This window comes from Cetorhinus maximus, chromosome 29 (genome assembly GCF_964194155.1).
Source record: "Cetorhinus maximus chromosome 29, sCetMax3.hap1.1, whole genome shotgun sequence".
Taxonomy (NCBI): domain Eukaryota; kingdom Metazoa; phylum Chordata; class Chondrichthyes; order Lamniformes; family Cetorhinidae; genus Cetorhinus; species Cetorhinus maximus.
In genome coordinates, this window is record NC_135907.1 from 5,356,621 (window position 1) to 5,377,714 (window position 21,094).

Genomic DNA, 21,094 nt, shown 5'->3' on the forward strand with positions numbered 1-21,094 from the left:
ACGTAACGTCCTAGAGGCCCTGAGGGAAAAGGAGAGGGTGGACCCTGTGGGATGGTTCCCCGAGCAGACTGTCAAAGTCATTTGGCAGAATGCCTCATCGCCAGAACTTTCCAACAAGCACCAAGACGTAGCTTGGCTGGTGGTGAGAAAGGCCCTCCCCGTCAGATCCTTCCTACACGCCAGGAGTCTCACCCCCTCTGCACGTTGCCCTCGAGGTGGCTGTGGTGGGGAAGAGACCGTTGTTCACCTCCTTGTGGATTGTGCCTTTGCAAAGAAAGTCTGGAGAGAGATGCAGTGGTTGCTGTCGAGGTTCATCCCGAGCAGTTCTGTGACACAGGACTCTGTGCTCTACGGGCTGTTCCCAGGGACACACACCGAGACAAACATCGACTGCAGCTGGAGGATCATCAACTCGGTGAAAGAGGCGCTTTGGTCTGCCCGAAACTTGTTGGTCTTCCAGCACAAAGAGTTGTCCCCGACCGATTGTTGCGGACTGGCACAATCCAAAGTCCAGGACTACGTGCTGAGGGACGCACTAAAGCTTGGGGCAGCTGCCGCAAAGGCGCAATGGGGAAGGGTCGCTGTCTAAGACCTTTCTACCACAGCGCACCGAGAGACTGGGAACTGTTTAGAGCCCCTCGGGCTGTACAGATCAAAATGAAGGGCTGTAAATGATTGTAATATTGTTTGTACTGATGCACCTGGTGATACATTTTGTAAAAGTTTAACCTGGATTGTAAGCTTGTAATGTTGTTTTTGAAATGGTTTTGAATGTGATTGAAGATTTTTTATGAATAAAGCATATTTTTACAAAAAAAAAATAAAAATCTGTTCTTATCAGTTTAATATCTGATACGTCCCTTATCTGGGGACCATATATTAAATTGATTTTTGGAGCAGGGAGATGGAATAGGGGCTTGCTCCGTCCACTCCACGCATCGACCCGGTATTGCAGTATCTCTGGGAATGGTGCACCACCCCTTTCCAGGGGATTTTCAATGCTAAAAATAGTTTTCTTACAAACATCTGCTTTCTTTACTTTTCAACATGCACATCTTTCAAAACACAACTTTCTTTCTTTCTCATCGCCAAGGTAAATCGTGGGAAGAGCGAGGCCATGTTCTTTGGGAACTGGGCTGACCGATCCTTTGTCCCCTTCACTGTCAGGGCTGACGGCCTGAAGGTGCTGGGGATATGGTTCGGAGGGACCGGGGCATGCGTTAGAAACTGGAAGGAGCGAGTGGCTATGGTGAAAAGGAAACTGGGCATGTGGGAGCGACGCTCCCTCTCCATTGCGGGTAAGAACCTGGTCATCAGGTGTGAGGTACTCTCGCTGTTGCTGTACGTGGCGCAGGTCTGGCCCATTCCACACTCCTGCGCGATGGCGATCACCCGAGCCATCTTCCGCTTTATCTGGAGGTCGACAATGGATCGTGTCTGCAGGGACGCGATGTACAAGCCTCTAGATAAAGGGGGAATAAACGTGCCCAACATCGCCCTCACACTGATGGCCACCTTTGTGTGCGGCTGTATCAAGCTGTGCGTAGACCCTCGGTACGCAAACACCAGGTGTCACTACGTGCTGAGGTTCTACCTGTCCCCGGTTTAGCGAAGGATGGGTGTGGGCACGCTGCCGCGGAACGCTCCAAGTAGTTGGACCGTGCCGTACCACCTGTCCCTGGTGGAAAACTTTATGCAGAAAAACACCTTTGACCCCAAGTCCATCAGGCAGTGGTCGGCACGTAACGTCCTATAGGCCCTGCGGGGAAAGGAGATGGTGGATCCTGTGCGATGTTTCCCCGAGCAGACTGTCAAAGTCGTTTGGCAGAATGCCTCGTCTCCAGAACTTTCCAACAAGCACCAAGACGTAGCTTGGCTGGTGGTGAGAAATGCCCTCCCCGTCAGATCCTTCCTGAAGTCTCACCCTCTCTGCATGTTGACCTCGAGGTGGCTGTCGTGGGGACGAGACCGTTGTTCACCTCTTTGTGGAATGTGCGTTTGCAAAGAAGGTCTGCAGAGAGTTGCCGTGGTTTTTGTCGCGGTTCATCCCAAGCAGTTCTGTGACACAGGTCTCTGTGCTCTACGTGTTGATCCCAGGGACAGGGACGCACATCGAGACAAGCAGGTGGAGGATCATCTACTCGGTGAAAGACGCTCTTTGGTCTGCCCGAAACTTGTTGGTCTTCCAGTGCGATGAGTTGTCCCCAGCAGAGTGTTGCAGACTGGCTGGCACATTCCAAGGCCGAGGACTACGTGCTGAGGGACGCACTAAAGCTTGGGGCAGCCGCCACAAATGCGCAGTGGGGAACGGTCGCTGTCTAAGACCTTTCAGCCATAGTGCACCGAGGGACTGGGAAAGGTATAGACCCCTCGGCCTGAAAGACTCACATTGAATGTATGCAGTGAATATTACATTTATCACAATTGTATTGAAGCACCTCAGAGTGCAACATGATCTATGTAGATAACTTGAATACTATTGCACTGTCTGACTGCCTGTAATGAGCATGTTGAAATGTCTGTAATGTTCATTGATCGTATTGAAGCGTCGCAGGGTGCGACATGATCTATTTGAAAAACTGGAATATGATTGCACTTTTTGCGATGGCCATTTTGAAATGTTTTGTAATGTTCTTTCAGATATTTTATGGATAAGGTATATTTTTCCACAAAAAAACGACAACAGTTACAAAGAAAACCAACAGCAGCAACAACAGCTCTTCTCCACAGTCTGAATTAGAATTTCAGAGTCAGAAAACAGAGCAAAAAAACACGCAGCGTCCTGAAATGACAAACCTGAAATGAAAGTGTACTTAGTGTATCAAGCCTTTAAACTGCATTGCTGAAAACTCCTTCCTGCCTGCTAGTGCAACAAGATGCTGCAAAGTATATTACACAGCGAATCAGGCCTTCAGTCGTCTTGACTTGTGCAGCTCCAGTGACTTCAGGCCTCCAAAAGCAGGCCAGTATTTGAAAGGGCTCCTCTTGACAAGTGTAAGACCCTGATCAAACTAAATATTTTAATTTTCTTAACCAGTGAGATTGAACGAACCGTGATGCATGTCCAAGACAAAATAGAATATAAAGCAATGTAAAGTAAATTAATAACAAATTGAGAAAGTAAATATGGAACACAAAATATTTTAAAACTAGGGCACAGGTTAAAAACATGATCCTAATTTCTGTTGAACTGAATGAGGCGAGTCATTACAGTGCGTGACCGATTTGTTTAAGTGTGCGGGCCCATTAAACTTTTTGCACAGCCGCGCAAATTTAAAGGGGCTTATGTGGCGGTGTGTCTGTGAGGAAACCTCTCCTCATATCTTGTATCCCACTGTGAAACCGTCTTCAGCTCCCAAATTGCACTCAGACAATGTGCTACATTTGCATATTGTGCAGGAGTCGGGGGAGGGGTCATGGGGCTGCCCCTTGTCTCTGTACTTGAAATGGCAGCCAGGCAGCAACTGTAGTGCTTCCTCAAATCCATCCTGAAGAAAAGGCAAGACATGTTGGGTGCTGAGAGGGAGAAGCATTGCCACTTTAGGTTCTACTTGGATTTTACTGAGGTAAAAGGTGATTGAAAAAGTCAAGCCTTTCTCCCCTAGCAGTTACCACTGAGGACAGAAATAATACCGAGCGCTGATCTATCACCGAGCACTGAGGCCGGCCAAGGGGAGGCATCTGAAAGCTGCAGAGAGAGCAAGAAGCCAGGATGGACGACTGAGAATACTGGCTGAGATAGACAGCAAAAACTGTGACACAAGCTCAGGTAAGCGTGGTGTTTTGCAGTTCAAGTTCATCACTTTGTGACAGTATAGGTATTTTTCACTTTCCTAGGATAAGGCTGTTCCCTTTCTAGAAGTTAGAAACAGCCGTGCAGATGTATTTTCTGCGCTCCTTTGCTTGCCTGCTGAATAGGACTGATGGGAGGGGAAAAGGTGATTAAAAGAGAGCCGACATCATTGCAGGCTGGCAGATGGTGTGCTGTGCTGTGCACGCAGGTGGTTTTGTTGTTTGGCTTGTGTGTGACTTCTGGTTGAAGCTGAAAGATTTCTAAAATTTTGAAGGAAATAATCTTCGAGAAGGGGAGAAACATTTTCAACATTTTAACAGGATCTAAGGCTGTTCGCTGTGTCGTACCTGTACTTATCCTTGCTGCCACCTGCCTTCTCACTGCTGATCATCATCTTGTGTTATTATAATGATATAATGCATTGGACTTATTTACTGTGACTTCATAACATGACACATTTCCCTTCTGGTGATGTCATGCTGACATCCCGTAAAGGAAATAGACCAACAGTCAGCCCAAAAGAAGGCCCAATGCCAAGCAAAGGAAGCCCATAAACGAGGATGCTAGACAGCTCGTACAAAAGAAAGCAGGGCATCAGGAAACAACTCAACAGCAGCTGACGTAGTACTCTCCAGGTTCAGTGCAGGAGAAGCACTGGAATCAGTAAAAAGTAATGCCCCTACATGTCTGAACATACAACTTAGGAGCAGGAGTAGGCCACTGGGCCCCAAGAGCCTGCTCCACTACTCAGAAGATCATGGCTGATCCGATTGTAACCTCAACCCCACATTCCTGCCTACCAGCGATAACCTTCCAACCCCGCCTTGTTAATCTATCCAGCTCTGTCTTGAAAATATTCAAAGACTCTGTTTCCACCACCTTTCGAGGAAGAGAGTTCCAAGGACTCTCTACACTCTGGGAGAAACGCTGCTGACTTTGCCTTCCCTGTAGATGTGGAAGGACTTTAGCTGCATACCTGGTCAGCTGGCAAGCTCCACAGACCGATCGGCGCAGGCTTGGAGGGCCGAAGGGCCTGTTCCTGTGCTGTACTTTTTTTTCTTCTTTGTTCTTTGACTGCTCAAGCTGAAAGCAAAGACAAAAATACAGCAGGCCTCGATCGAAGAACTCCTCTGCGCTGTGAGCTAGTTGCTCACACGGAAACTCAGCTACAAAGACTCATGGATTGTCTCTCATGCCTGTCACGTGTTCTCCCTTGTGACTGAGTGTTTCTCGAAATTTTCCATTACCTGCCAGTTACACGACACATCTAGCGCAACCGTAGACAGCGACCTTTCTCCATTACGCCTTTGCCCCAAACTTTAGTGCGTCCCTCAGCACGTAGTCCTGGACCTTGGAATGTGCCAACTCTTTGCAATGGAAGACCAACAAGTTTCGGACAGCCAAAGAGTGTCTTTCACCGAGTGGATCCTCCGGCGGTAGTTGATGTTTGTCTCGGCGTGTGTCCCTGGGAACAGCCCCTGGAGCACAGAGTCCATACCTGTGTCACGGAACTGCTCGGGATGCACCTCGACAAGAACCACGGCCACTCTCTTCAGAGTTCTGGTGATGAGGCATTCTGCCAAATGACCCTGACGGTCTGTTCGGCGAACCGTCCGCCGGAATCCACCATCTCCTTTTCCCGCAGGGCCTCTAGGGTGATACGTGCTAACCACTGCCTGATGGACTTGCGGACAAAGGTGTTTCTCTGCATAAGTTTTTCCACACGGGGCAGGTGATACGGCACTTGGAGCGTTCCGCGGCAGGGTGGCCAGACCCATCCTTCGCAACACCAGGGACAGGTAGAACCTCAGCACGTAGTGACGCTTGGTGTTTGGGTCTACACACAGCTTGATACTGCCATACACAAAGGTGGCCATCAGGATGAGGGTGATGTTGGGCATGTTTTTTCCCCCTTCATCCAGAGTTTTTTTACATCATGTCCCTGCAAACAGGATCCACTTTTGACCTCCAGATAAAGCGGAAGATGGCTGGCGTGATCGCCACAGCGCAGGAGTGAGGAATGGGCCAGACCTGCGCCAAATACAGCAACACCTGTCCCTGGTGGAAAAATTTATGCAGAAAAACACCTTTGACCACAAGTCCATCAGGCAGTGGTCAGCACGTAACGTCCTAGAGACCCTGAGGGAAAAGGAGAGGGTGGACCCTGTGGGATGGTTCCCCGAGCAGACTGTCAAAGTCATTTGGCAGAATGCCTCATCGCCAGAACTTTCCAACAAGCACCAAGACGTAGCTTGGCTGGTGGTGAGAAAGGCCCTCCCCGTCAGATCCTTCCTACACGCCAGGAGTCTCACCCCCTCTGCACGTTGCCCTCGAGGTGGCTGTGGTGGGGAAGAGACCGTTGTTCGCCTCCTTGTGGATTGTGCCTTTGCAAAGAAAGTCTGGAGAGAGATGCAGTGGTTGCTGTCGAGGTTCATCCCGAGCAGTTCTGTGACACAGGACTCTGTGCTCTACGGGCTGTTCCCAGGGACACACACCGAGACAAACATCGACTGCAGCTGGAGGATCATCAACTCGGTGAAAGAGGCGCTTTGGTCTGCCCGAAACTTGTTGGTCTTCCAGCACAAAGAGTTGTCCCCGACCGATTGTTGCGGACTGGCACAATCCAAAGTCCAGGACTACGTGCTGAGGGACGCACTAAAGCTTGGGGCAGCTGCCGCAAAGGCGCAATGGGGAAGGGTCGCTGTCTAAGACCTTTCTACCACAGCGCACCGAGAGACTGGGAACTGTTTAGAGCCCCTCGGGCTGTACAGATCAAAATGAAAGGCTGTAAATGATTGTAATATTGTTTGTACTGATGCACCTGGTGATACATTTTGTAAAAGTTTAACCTGGATTGTACCCTTGTAATGTTGTTTTTGAAATGGTTTTGAATGTGATTGAAGATTTTTTATGAATAAAGTATATTTTTACAATAAAAAAAAAAAATCTGTTCTTATCAGTTTAATATCTGATACGTCCCTTATCTGGGGACCATATATTAAATTGATTTTTGGAGCAGGGAGATGGAATAGGGGCTTGCTCCGCCCACTCCACGCATCGACCCGGTATTGCAGTATCTCTGGGAATGGTGCACCACCCCTTTCCAGGGGATTTTCAATGCTAAAAATAGATTTCTTACAAACATCTGCTTTCTTTACTTTTCAACATGCACATCTTTCAAAACACAACTTTCTTTCTTTCTCATCGCTTCTCGGCCTTTTGGCTAACATCAAGTGTAGTGTTGCAGGGGCGACACCATGGTCCTGCCAAGGCAAGGTCGGGATGGAAGGGCGATAACCAATCGCAATCCGAATCCATACCGTGGGTTACCTATCACCGTCCGAGTCACGGTGAACCACAGCGACGAAGGAGGATCACCTATGGATCGGGGCTTCTTCACCAGGAGGATCCTGTTGAAGGCGTGCGGCTTCCATGCTACGGAGATCTTCACCCTGCACGACTCCCGCAAAGGTGGTTATTTTGACGTGACGTTCAAGCGAGTGGCAGACTGCGTCCGGCTCCTGAGGGTGTTCGAGGAGAAGAGAGACCTGCCGGAGATGAAGATCCTGACGGCGGAGCCGCACTTTTCTCTGCCGTTGCAACGGGAACGTGAGGTGATGGTGCATGTGTACAACCCCTTCGTCCCTGTCGCCGACGTGGTCACCTTCCTCACCAGGTACTTCGATAAGGTGGGGAGCGGCACCGAGATTCGAGACGACTTGGGGATCTGGACAGGCAAACGCCTGTTTAAGGTCACGCTAAAGACCGATGGTAAGGGAGCCATTTTCCACCCTCCTTCCAGTTTCGCAATCGGGGGAAACCGTGGCTACCTGGTCTACGCTGGGCAACCCAAGCATTGTCGCTCATGCGGCAAGGCTGGCCATGTGGCGGCCAACTGCAGCGCCTCCCTCTGCAAGATCTGCAAACAGGAAGGGCACCAGACAAAAGACTGCAAACAGGCCAAGTGCTGCAACCTGTGTGGCGAGGCAAGTCACCTCTACAGGACCTGCCCCAAACGCTGCCGTACTTACGCACAGGCAGCCAAAGCCGACCAGGGGGAAGCAGAAGAAAGGTTCCGTGTCACTCCAACCACCAGGGCCCCCAGGGAGCTCAACGGGACAAAGGAGGACACAGAGAGAGACAAGGTGGAGAAAGAGATTGAGGCAACAGAGAGCCAATCAACAGCACTACCCCCTGAACCTTCCAGCCCTCAGGACAGCGAATCAATGGAGGAGGAGGCAGCAGTGGAAAAGCAGCAGGGGGAGTGGCAGACGGTGAAGAACAAGAAAAGTAAGAGGGAGCGAAGAAGAAGCAAAGGCGTTTCCCAGAGAAGCGGCAAGAGGCGTCTCCCATCCGACACGGATGACAAGGGCAGCAGCTCTTCGGATGAGGAAGTGCCAGAGCGGCACCGACAGAAGAGGCGGCAAAGCTCCAGGGCGTTGGAGGACGAGACACCCGAGCTCCAGAAAATTGGAGACAACAAGGAGCCCAGCGCACCCCAACTTTGCCTGCAACCTGAGGAGGCCAGTGCACCACAGCCCCTGGAATCTGGGAGCAGTGAGGCAATCATCGCACCCCAGCTCCAGGAAGCCGGGAACAGCAACCCCCCAGAGGGGGTGAGTTTTGGAGAAACTTCTCCAGCAAAGGTCATCTCAAAACCCGCTCACTACGTGAACCTCCAGATGCCACTGGAGCAGAACACGGCCAAGGAGATCTACCTCAGCCCATCCAAAGTGAAGGAATTTGAGCTCACTACGGGTATGAAGGAGCAGACTAAAGGTCTGGGACTCTCAGAGACAGTGGGTTTGGTAGGAGAATAAATGCTTTAAAATGGGTTTAAAGATTGTATCCATAAATGTGCGTAGCATTAAATCTACTACGCGATGTGTTGCGACCTTGGACTACCTAGCCAAGGTCAAAGCTGACCTGTTGTTTCTGCAGGAGTGTGCGATACCGCACCTCAGCTCCTACAGGCAATGGTCACGATGGTGGTCCCACGGGCCATCGATCTGGTCGGGCGGAAACGACTCTCGTTCCTCCGGCCTGGGTATTCTGCTGCGGGGAGGCAACTTCACCGTCTCCGAGGTCAAGGAGGTGGTGGGCGGGCGACTCCTGGTAGCAGACGTAATGTACAAGAACGCTCCACTCCGGTTAATTAACGTGTACGGCCCGGCACAAGGGGCTGAGCGGCTGGAGGTTTTTCAGCAGCTCCCACTGCTGCTGGCGACCTCCAGGCCGGTCATTCTGGGCGGGGACTTCAACTGCATCATCGATGCGGCTGGACGATCCGGCAGGGCCGGAAGCAGATTGGACGCTACGTCCAGATCCCTGATGGAAACAGTTAAGGATGCCAAGCTGCACGACGTCTTCAGCAACCCTGCAGACGGAGCGCAGCGTAGATACACCTGGTCGCGGCCAGACGGGTCCATTCGTTCCAGGATAGACTTCCTGTTTGTGTCCCGTGCATTCACAGTCAGATCCACCGAGGTCAAGCCGGTGTTCTTCTCTGACCACTGCCTCCTACTGGCGGACTGCCACTTGGAGGAAGACCTGAGGGTGGGCAGGGGGGCATGGAAGCTAAATGTGCAACTGCTGACCCCAGAGAACATTGAGGAGCTCAAGAGGGATTACAAAGGTTGGAGAACCGTGAAACCCCTCTTTGAGTCCCTGACACACTGGTGGGAAGTGATCAAGGGAAGCATCAAGAGGTTTTTCATCCGCAAAGGCACCCAGAAAGCTAGAAAGGAACAGAGGGAAATGTCCCGACTCCAGGAAAAGATGCAGAATCTGCTCCGGCTGCAGTCGATGGGGGTCGATGTCAAGGAGGAGCTCCAAGAGGTGAAGGGCCAGCAAGCCTCGCACTTTGCCTCGGAGGCCTCCAAGATCATCTTCCGTTCCAGAGTCCGCTCCGTGGAGCAGGATGAGACGTGCTCACGTTTCTTCTTCCAAAAGGTACACAGAGAGCGCTCTGTGATCAGCAGCCTGAAGGAAGAAGACGGCTCAGTAAAGTCATCACGGTCCGACATTCTGAGGATCAGCAAATCCTTTTATGCCGGTCTGTATGACGTGAAGCCCACGGACAGCACGGCCTCCCAGTCCTTCCTGTCCTCTATCACGGAGGTCTTAGACCACAGTACGCGGGAGAGCCTAGACAAACCGCTAACTCCTGACGAACTGACTAAGGCCCTCGAGTCCTTCGAGAAGAGTAAAACCCCCGGAAGCGACGGCCTGCCGGCGGAGTTGTATTCGGCTCTGTGGGACTTGATCGGCCCAGACCTGCTAGAAGTGTACGAGAGTATGCTCCTGGCCGGCAGCATGTCAGAATCCATGAGGAAAGGCATCATCACCCTCATCTACAAGCACAAGGGGGAAAGGGAGGAAATTAGAAATTGGCGACCCATTTCACTGTTGAATGTGGACTATAAGATTCTGTCCAAGGTCATCGCCAACCGGGTCAAATCCGCTCTGGAATTGGTGATTCACCCTGACCAGACCTGCTCTGTGCCAGGCAGGAAGATCTCTGACAGCCTGGCGCTGCTCAGGGATACGATTGCCTATGTACAGGACAGGGGTGTGGATACCTGCCTCATCAGCTTGGATCAGGAGAAGGCCTTTGACAGAATATCGCACACCTACATGGGGGATGTGCTCTCCAAAATGGGCTTTGGGGAGGGAATTCGAAATTGGATCCAACTGCTCTACGCTAACATCAGTAGCGCAGTCTCAATCAATGGGTGGGAAACAGATAGCTTTCCGATCAAATCTGGAGTCAGGCAGGGCTGTCCTCTCTCGCCTGTCCTTTTCGTGTGCTGCATAGAACCCTTTGCCGAGTCCATCAGGAAGGATCCGGGCATAAGAGGAGTGACGATCCCAGGCAGTGGAGGCACTCAGGTAAAAGCCTCCCTGTACATGGACGACGTCGCCGTTTTCTGCTCGGATCCGCTGTCGGTGCGCAGACTGATGCACGTCTGCGACCAGTTCGAACTGGCCTCGGGAGCCAAGGTAAATCGTGGGAAGAGCGAGGCCATGTTCTTTGGGAACTGGGCTGACCGATCCTTTGTCCCCTTCACTGTCAGGGCTGACGGCCTGAAGGTGCTGGGGATATGGTTCGGAGGGACCGGGGCATGCGTTAGAAACTGGAAGGAGCGAGTGGCTATGGTGAAAAGGAAACTGGGCATGTGGGAGCGACGCTCCCTCTCCATTGCGGGTAAGAACCTGGTCATCAGGTGTGAGGTACTCTCGCTGTTGCTGTACGTGGCGCAGGTCTGGCCCATTCCACACTCCTGCGCGATGGCGATCACTCGAGCCATCTTCCGCTTTATCTGGAGGTCGAAAATGGATCGTGTCTGCAGGGACGCGATGTACAAGCCTCTAGATAAAGGGGGAAAAAACGTGCCCAACATCGCCCTCATACTGATGGCCACCTTTGTGTGTGGCTGCATCAAGCGGTGCGTAGACCCTCAGTACGCAAACACCAAGTGTCACTACGTGCTGAGGTTCTACCTGTCCCCGGTGTTGCGAAGGATGGGTCTGGCCACGCTGCCGCGGAACGCTCCAAGTAGTTGGACCGTGCCGTACCACCTGTCCCTGGTGGAAAAATTTATGCAGAAAAACACCTTTGACCACAAGTCCATCAGGCAGTGGTCAGCACGTAACGTCCTAGAGGCCCTGAGGGATAAGGAGAGGGTGGACCCTGTGGGATGGTTCCCCGAGCAGACTGTCAAAGTCATTTGGCAGAATGCCTCATCGCCAGAACTTTCCAACAAGCACCAAGACGTAGCTTGGCTGGTGGTGAGAAAGGCCCTCCCCGTCAGATCCTTCCTACACGCCAGGAGTCTCACCCCCTCTGCACGTTGCCCTCGAGGTGGCTGTGGTGGGGAAGAGACCGTTGTTCACCTCCTTGTGGATTGTGCCTTTGCAAAGAAAGTCTGGAGAGAGATGCAGTGGTTGCTGTCGAGGTTCATCCCGAGCAGTTCTGTGACACAGGACTCTGTGCTCTACGGGCTGTTCCCAGGGACACACACCGAGACAAACATCGACTGCAGCTGGAGGATCATCAACTCGGTGAAAGACGCGCTTTGGTCTGCCCGAAACTTGTTGGTCTTCCAGCACAAAGAGTTGTCCCCGACCGATTGTTGCGGACTGGCACAATCCAAAGTCCAGGACTACGTGCTGAGGGACGCACTAAAGCTTGGGGCAGCTGCCGCCAAGGCGCAATGGGGAAGGGTCGCTGTCTAAGACCTTTTTACCACAGCGCACCGAGAGACTGGGAACTGTTTAGAGCCCCTCGGGCTGTACAGATCAAAATGAAAGGCTGTAAATGATTGTAATATTGTTTGTACTGATGCACCTGGTGATACATTTTGTAAAAGTTTAACCTGGATTGTACCCTTGTAATGTTGTTTTTGAAATGGTTTTGAATGTGATTGAAGATTTTTTATGAAAAAAGTATATTTTTACAAAAAAAAAAAAAAAAATCTGTTCTTATCAGTTTAATATCTGATACGTCCCTTATCTGGGGACCATATATTAAATTGATTTTTGGAGCAGGGAGATGGAATAGGGGCTTGCTCCGTCCACTCCACGCATCGACCTGGTATTGCAGTATCTCTGGGAATGGTGCACCACCCCTTTCCAGGGGATTTTCAATGTTAAAAATAGTTTTCTTACAAACATCTGCTTTCTTTACTTTTCAACATGCACATCTTTCAAAACACAACTTTCTTTCTTTCTCATCGCTTCTCGGCCTTTTGGCTAAGATCAAGTGTTGCAGGAGCGACACCATGGTCATGCCATGGCAAGGTCGGGATGGAAGGCCGATAACCAATCGCAATCCGAATTCATACCGTGGGTTACCTATCACCGTCCGAGTCACGGTGAACCACAGCGACGAAGGAGGATCACCTATGGATCGGGGCTTCTTCACCAGGAGGATCCTGTTGAAGGCGTGTGGCTTCCAAGCTACGGAGATCTTCACCCTGCACGACTCCCGCAAAGGTGGTTATTTTGACGTCACGTTCAAGCGAGTGGCAGACTGCGTCCGGCTCCTGAGGGTGTTCGAGGAGAAGAGAGACCTGCCGGAGATGAAGATCCTGACGGCGGAGCCGCACTTTTCTCTGCCGTTGCAACGGGAACGTGAGGTGATGGTGCATGTGTACAACCCCTTCGTCCCTGTCGCCGACGTGGTCACCTTCCTCACCAGGTACTTCGATAAGGTGGGGAGCGGCACTGAGATTCGAGACGACTTGGGGATCTGGACAGGCAAACGCCTGTTTAAGGTCACGCTAAAGACCGATGGTAAGGGAGCCATTTTCCACCCTCCTTCCAGTTTCGCTATCGGGGGAAACCGTGGCTACCTGGTCTACGCTGGGCAACCCAAGCATTGTCGCTCATGCGGCAAGGCTGGTCATGTGGCGGCCAACTGCAGCGCCTCCCTCTGCAAGATCTGCAAACAGGAAGGGCACCAGACAAAAGACTGCAAACAGGCCAAGTGCTGCAACCTGTGTGGCGAGGCAAGTCACCTCTACAGGACCTGCCCCAAACGCTGCCGTACTTACGCACAGGCAGCCAAAGCCGACCACGGGGAAGCAGAAGAAATGTTCCGTGTCACTCCAACCACCAAGGCCCCCAGGGAGCTCAACGGGACAAAGGAGGACACAGAGAGAGACAAGGTGGAGAAAGAGATTGAGGCAACAGAGAGCCAATCAACAGCACTACCCCCTGAACCTTCCAGTCCTCAGGACAGCGAATCAATGGAGGAGGAGGCAGCAGTGGAAAAGCAGCAGGGGGAGTGGCGGACGGTGAAGAACAAGAAAAGTAAGAGGGAGCGAAGAAGAAGCAAAGGCGTTTCCCAGAGAAGCGGCAAGAGGCGTCTCCCATCCGACACGGATGACAAGGGCAGCAGCTCTTCGGATGATGAAGTGCCAGAGCGGCACCGACAGAAGAGGCGGCAAAGCTCCAGGGCGTTGGAGGACGAGACACCCGAGCTCCAGAAAATTGGAGACAACAAGGAGACCAGCGCACCCCAACTTTGCCTGCAACCTGAGGAGGCCAGTGCACCACAGCCCCTGGAATCTGGGAGCAGTGAGGCAATCATCGCACCCCAGCTCCAGGAAGCCGGGAACAGCAACCCCCCAGAGGGGGTGAGTTTTGGAGAAGCTTCTCCAGCAAAGGTCATCTCAAAACCCGCTCACCACGTGAACCTCCAGATGCCACTGGAGCAGAACACGGCCAAGGAGATCTACCTCAGCCCATCCAAAGTGAAGGAATTTGAGCTCACTACGGGTATGAAGGAGCAGACTAAAGGTCTGGGACTCTCAGAGACAGTGGGTTTGGTAGGAGAATAAATGCTTTAATATGGGTTTAAAGATTGTATCCATAAATGTGCGTAGCATTAAATCTACTACGCGATGTGTTGCGACCTTGGACTACCTAGCCAAGGTCAAAGCTGACCTGTTGTTTCTGCAGGAGTGTGCGATACCGCACCTCAGCTCCTACAGGCAATGGTCACGATGGTGGTCCCACGGGCCATCGATCTGGTCGGGCGGAAACGACTCTCGTTCCTCCGGCCTGGGTATTCTGCTGCGGGGAGGCAACTTCACCGTCTCCGAGGTCAAGGAGGTGGTGGGCGGGCGACTCCTGGTAGCAGACGTAATGTACAAGAACGCTCCACTCCGGTTAATTAACGTGTACGGCCCGGCACAAGGGGCTGAGCGGCTGGAGGTTTTTCAGCAGCTCCCACTGCTGCTGGCGACCTCCAGGCCGGTCATTCTGGGCGGGGACTTCAACTGCATCATCGATGCGGCTGGACGATCCGGCAGGGCCGGAAGCAGATTGGACGCTACGTCCAGATCCCTGATGGAAACAGTTAAGGATGCCAAGCTGCACGACGTCTTCAGCAACCCTGCAGACGGAGCGCAGCGTAGATACACCTGGTCGCGGCCAGACGGGTCCATTCGTTCCAGTATAGACTTCCTGTTTGTGTCCCGTGCATTCACAGTCAGATCCACCGAGGTCAAGCCGGTGTTCTTCTCTGACCACTGCCTCCTACTGGCGGACTGCCACTTGGAGGAAGACCTGAGGGTGGGCAGGGGGGCATGGAAGCTAAATGTGCAACTGCTGACCCCAGAGAACATTGAGGAGCTCAAGAGGGATTACAAAGGTTGGAGAACCGTGAAACCCCTCTTTGAGTCCCTGACACACTGGTGGGAAGTGATCAAGGGAAGCATCAAGAGGTTTTTCATCCTCAAAGGCACCCAGAAAGCTAGAAAGGAACAGAGGGAAATGTCCCGACTCCAGGAAAAGATGCAGAATCTGCTCCGGCTGCGGTCGATGGGGGTCGATGTCAAGGAGGAGCTCCAAGAGGTGAAGGGCCAGCAAGCCTCGCACTTTGCCTCGGAGGCCTCCAAGATCATCTTCCGTTCCAGAGTCCGCTCCGTGGAGCAGGATGAGACGTGCTCACGTTTCTTCTTCCAAAAGGTACACAGAGAGCGCTCTGTGATCAGCAGCCTGAAGGAAGAAGACGGCTCAGTAAAGTCATCACGGTCCGACATTCTGAGGATCAGCAAATCCTTTTATGCCGGACTGTATGACGTGAAGCCCACGGACAGCACGGCCTCCCAGTCCTTCCTGTCCTCTATCACGGAGGTCTTAGACCACAGTACGCGGGAGAGCCTAGACAAACCGCTAACTCCTGACGAACTGACTAAGGCCCTCGAGTCCTTCGAGAAGAGTAAAACCCCCGGAAGCGACGGCCTGCCGGCGGAGTTGTATTCGGCTCTGTGGGACTTGATCGGCCCAGACCTGCTAGAAGTGTACGAGAGTATGCTCCTGGCCGGCAGCATGTCAGAATCCATGAGGAAAGGCATCATCACCCTCATCTACAAGCACAAGGGGGAAAGGGAGGAAATTAGAAATTGGCGACCCATTTCACTGTTGAATGTGGACTATAAGATTCTGTCCAAGGTCATCGCCAACCGGGTCAAATCCGCTCTGGAATTGGTGATTCACCCTGACCAGACCTGCTCTGTGCCAGGCAGGAAGATCTCTGACAGCCTGGCGCTGCTCAGGGATACGATTGCCTATGTACAGGACAGGGGTGTGGATACCTGCCTCATCAGCTTGGATCAGGAGAAGGCCTTTGACAGAATATCGCACACCTACATGGGGGATGTGCTCTCCAAAATGGGCTTTGGGGAGGGAATTCGAAATTGGATCCAACTGCTCTACACTAACATCAGTAGCGCAGTCTCAATCAATGGGTGGGAAACGGATAGCTTTCCGATTAAATCTGGAGTCAGGCAGGGCTGTCCTCTCTCGCCTGTCCTTTTCGTGTGCTGCATAGAACCCTTTGCCGAGTCCATCAGGAAGGATCCGGGCATAAGAGGAGTGACGATCCCAGGCAGTGGAGGCACTCAGGTAAAAGCCTCCCTGTACATGGACGACGTCGCCGTCTTCTGCTCGGATCCGCTGTCGGTGCGCAGACTGATGCACGTCTGCGACCAGTTCGAACTGGCCTCGGGAGCCAAGGTAAATCGTGGGAAGAGCGAGGCCATGTTCTTTGGGAACTGGGCTGACCGATCCTTTGTCCCCTTCACTGTCAGGGCTGACGGCCTGAAGGTGCTGGGGATATGGTTCGGAGGGACCGGGGCATGCGTTAGAAACTGGAAGGAGCGAGTGGCTATGGTGAAAAGGAAACTGGGCATGTGGGAGCGACGCTCCCTCTCCATTGCGGGTAAGAACCTGGTCATCAGGTGTGAGGTACACTCGCTGTTGCTGTACGTGGCGCAGGTCTGGCCCATTCCACACTCCTGCGCGATGGCGATCACTCGAGCCATCTTCCGCTTTATCTGGAGGTCGAAAATGGATCGTGTCCGCAGGGACGCGATGTACAAGCCTCTAGATAAAGGGGGAAAAAACGTGCCCAACATCGCCCTCATACTGATGGCCACCTTTGTGTGTGGCTGCATCAAGCGGTGCGTAGACCCTCAGTACGCAAACACCAAGTGTCACTACGTGCTGAGGTTCTACCTGTCCCCGGTGTTGCGAAGGATGGGTCTGGCCACGCTGCCGCGGAACGCTCCAAGTAGTTGGACCGTGCCGTACCACCTGTCCCTGGTGGAAAAATTTATGCAGAAAAACACCTTTGACCACAAGTCCATCAGGCAGTGGTCAGCACGTAACGTCCTAGAGGCCCTGAGGGAAAAGGAGAGGGTGGACCCTGTGGGATGGTTCCCCGAGCAGACTGTCAAAGTCATTTGGCAGAATGCCTCATCGCCAGAACTTTCCAACAAGCACCAAGACGTAGCTTGGCTGGTGGTGAGAAAGGCCCTCCCCGTCAGATCCTTCCTACACGCCAGGAGTCTCACCCCCTCTGCACGTTGCCCTCGAGGTGGCTGTGGTGGGGAAGAGACCGTTGTTCACCTCCTTGTGGATTGTGCCTTTGCAAAGAAAGTCTGGAGAGAGATGCAGTGGTTGCTGTCGAGGTTCATCCCGAGCAGTTCTGTGACACAGGACTCTGTGCTCTACGGGCTGTTCCCAGGGACACACACCGAGACAAACATCGACTGCAGCTGGAGGATCATCAACTCGGTGAAAGAGGCGCTTTGGTCTGCCCGAAACTTGTTGGTCTTCCAGCACAAAGAGTTGTCCCCGACCGATTGTTGCGGACTGGCACAATCCAAAGTCCAGGACTACGTGCTGAGGGACGCACTAAAGCTTGGGGCAGCTGCCGCAAAGGCGCAATGGGGAAGGGTCGCTGTCTAAGACCTTTCTACCACAGCGCACCGAGAGACTGGGAACTGTTTAGAGCCCCTCGGGCTGTACAGATCAAAATGAAAGGCTGTAAATGATTGTAATATTGTTTGTACTGATGCACCTGGTGATACATTTTGTAAAAGTTTAACCTGGATTGTACCCTTGTAATGTTGTTTTTGAAATGGTTTTGAATGTGATTGAAGATTTTTTATGAATAAAGTATATTTTTACAAAAAAAAAAAAAAATCTGTTCTTATCAGTTTAATCCAACTGCTCTACACTAACATCAGTAGCGTAGTCTCAATCAATGGGTGGGAAACAGATAGCTTTCCGATCAAATCTGGAGTCAGGCAGGGCTGTCCTCTCTCGCCTGTCCTTTTCGTGTGCTGCATAGAACCCTTTGCCGAGTCCATCAGGAAGGACCGGGCATTAGAGGAGTGACGATCCCAGGCAGTGGAGGCACTCAGGTAAAAGCCTCCCTGTACATGGACGACGTCGCCGTTTTCTGCTCGGATCCGCTGTCGGTGCGCAGACTGATGCACGTCTGCGACCAGTTCGAACTGGCCTCGGGAGCCAAGGTAAATCGTGGGAAGAGCGAGGCCATGTTCTTTGGGAACTGGGCTGACCGATCCTTTGTCCCCTTCACTGTCAGGGCTGACGGCCTGAAGGTGCTGGGGATATGGTTCGGAGGGACCGGGGCATGCGTTAGAAACTGGAAGGAGCGAGTGGCTATGGTGAAAAGGAAACTGGGCATGTGGGAGCGACGCTCCCTCTCCATTGCGGGTAAGAACCTGGTCATCAGGTGTGAGGTACTCTCGCTGTTGCTGTACGTGGCGCAGGTCTGGCCCATTCCAGACTCCTGCGCGACGGCGATCACTCGAGCCATCTTCCGCTTTATCTGGAGGTCGAAAATGGATCGTGTCCGCAGGGACGCGATGTACAAGCCTCTAGATAAAGGGGGAAAAAACGTGCCCAACATCGCCCTCATACTGATGGCCACCTTTGTGTGTGGCTGCATCAAGCGGTGCGTAGACCCTCAGTACGCAAACACCAAGTGTCACTACGTGCTGAGGTTCTACCTGTCCCCGGTGTTGCGAAGGATGGGTCTGGCCACGCTGCCGCGGAACGCTCCAAGTAGTTGGACCGTGCCGTACCACCTGTCCCTGGTGGAAAAATTCATGCAGAAAAACACCTTTGACCACAAGTCCATCAGGCAGTGGTCAGCACGTAACGTCCTAGAGGCCCTGAGGGATAAGGAGAGGGTGGACCCTGTGGGATGGTTCCCCGAGCAGACTGTCAAAGTCATTTGGCAGAATGCCTCATCGCCAGAACTTTCCAACAAGCACCAAGACGTAGCTTGGCTGGTGGTGAGAAAGGCCCTCCCCGTCAGATCCTTCCTACACGCCAGGAGTCTCACCCCCTCTGCACGTTGCCCTCGAGGTGGCTGTGGTGGGGAAGAGACCGTTGTTCACCTCCTTGTGGATTGTGCCTTTGCAAAGAAAGTCTGGAGAGAGATGCAGTGGTTGCTGTCGAGGTTCATCCCGAGCAGTTCTGTGACACAGGACTCTGTGCTCTACGGGCTGTTCCCAGGGACACACACCGAGACAAACATCGACTGCAGCTGGAGGATCATCAACTCGGTGAAAGAGGCGCTTTGGTCTGCCCGAAACTTGTTGGTCTTCCAGCACAAAGAGTTGTCCCCGACCGATTGTTGCGGACTGGCACAATCCAAAGTCCAGGACTACGTGCTGAGGGACGCACTAAAGCTTGGGGCAGCTGCCGCAAAGGCGCAATGGGGAAGGGTCGCTGTCTAAGACCTTTCTACCACAGCGCACCGAGAGACTGGGAACTGTTTAGAGCCCCTCGGGCTGTACAGATCAAAATGAAAGGCTGTAAATGATTGTAATATTGTTTGTACTGATGCACCTGGTGATACATTTTGTAAAAGTTTAACCTGGATTGTACCCTTGTAATGTTGTTTTTGAAATGGTTTGGAATGTGATTGAAGATATTTTATGAATAAAGTATATTTTTACAAAAAAAGAAAAAAATCTGTTCTTATCAGTTTAATATCTGATACGTCCCTTATCTGGGGACCATATATTAAATTGATTTTTGGAGCAGGGAGATGGAATAGGGGCTTGCTCCGTCCACTCCACGCATCGACCCGGTATTGCAGTATCTCTGGGAATGGTGCACCACCCCTTTCCAGGGGATTTTCAATGCTAAAAATAGTTTTCTTACAAACATCTGCTTTCTTTACTTTTCAACATGCACATCTTTCAAAACACAACTTTCTTTCTTTCTCATCGCTTCTCGGCCTTTTGGCTAAGATCAAGTGTTGCAGGGGCGACACCATGGTCCTGCCAAGGCAAGGTCGGGATGGAAGGGCGATAACCAATCGCAATCCGAATCCATACCGTGGGTTACCTATCACCGTCCGAGTCACGGTGAACCACAGCGACGAAGGAGGATCACCTATGGATCGGGGCTTCTTCACCAGGAGGATCCTGTTGAAGGCGTGCGGCTTCCAAGCTATGGAGATCTTCACCCTGCACGACTCCCGCAAAGGTGGTTATTTTGACGTGACGTTCAAGCGGGTGGCAGACTGCGTCCGGCTCCTGAGGGTGTTCGAGGAGAAGAGAGACCTGCCGGAGATGAAGATCCTGACGGCGGAGCCGCACTTTTCTCTGCCGTTGCAACGGGAACGTGAGGTGATGGTGCATGTGTACAACCCCTTCGTCCCTGTCGCCGACGTGGTCACCTTCCTCACCAGGTACTTCGATAAGGTGGGGAGCGGCACTGAGATTCGAGACGACTTGGGGATCTGGACAGGCAAACGCCTGTTTAAGGTCACGCTAAAGACCGATGGTAAGGGAGCCATTTTCCACCCTCCTTCCAGTTTCGCTATCGGGGGAAACCGTGGCTACCTGGTCTACGCTGGGCAACCCAAGCATTGTCGCTCATGCGGCAAGGCTGGTCATGTGGCGGCCAACTGCAGCGCCTCCCTCTGCAAGATCTGCAAACAGGAAGGGCACCAGACAAAAGACTGCAAACAGGCCAAGTGCTGCAACCTGTGTGGCGAGGCAAGTCACCTCTACAGGACCTGCCCCAAACGCTGCCGTACTTACGCACAGGCAGCCAAAGCCGACCAGGGGGAAGCAGAAGAAAGGTTCCGTGTCACTCCAACCACCAAGGCCCCCAGGGAGCTCAACGGGACAAAGGAGGACACAGAGAGAGACAAGGTGGAGAAAGAGATTGAGGCAACAGAGAGCCAATCAACAGCACTACCCCCTGAACCTTCCAGTCCTCAGGACAGCGAATCAATGGAGGAGGAGGCAGCAGTGGAAAAGCAGCAGGGGGAGTGGCGGACGGTGAAGAACAAGAAAAGTAAGAGGGAGCGAAGAAGAAGCAAAGGCGTTTCCCAGAGAAGCGGCAAGAGGCGTCTCCCATCCGACACGGATGACAAGGGCAGCAGCTCTTCGGATGATGAAGTGCCAGAGCGGCACCGACAGAAGAGGCGGCAAAGCTCCAGGGCGTTGGAGG

At 52.5% G+C, this 21,094-nt stretch overlaps 4 pseudogenes; all 4 read left to right on the forward strand.

Annotated features, from left to right (window-relative positions):
* The first annotated feature begins 801 nt into the window (after positions 1–801).
* Positions 802–980, forward strand: LOC144669642 (U2 spliceosomal RNA; annotated as a pseudogene).
* Positions 981–6,714: 5,734 nt separating this feature from the next.
* Positions 6,715–6,892, forward strand: LOC144669636 (U2 spliceosomal RNA; annotated as a pseudogene).
* Positions 6,893–12,243: 5,351 nt separating this feature from the next.
* On the forward strand, positions 12,244–12,423 carry LOC144669780 (U2 spliceosomal RNA; annotated as a pseudogene).
* A 7,151-nt stretch (positions 12,424–19,574) lies between these two features.
* Positions 19,575–19,752, forward strand: LOC144669631 (U2 spliceosomal RNA; annotated as a pseudogene).
* Positions 19,753–21,094: the final 1,342 nt, after the last annotated feature.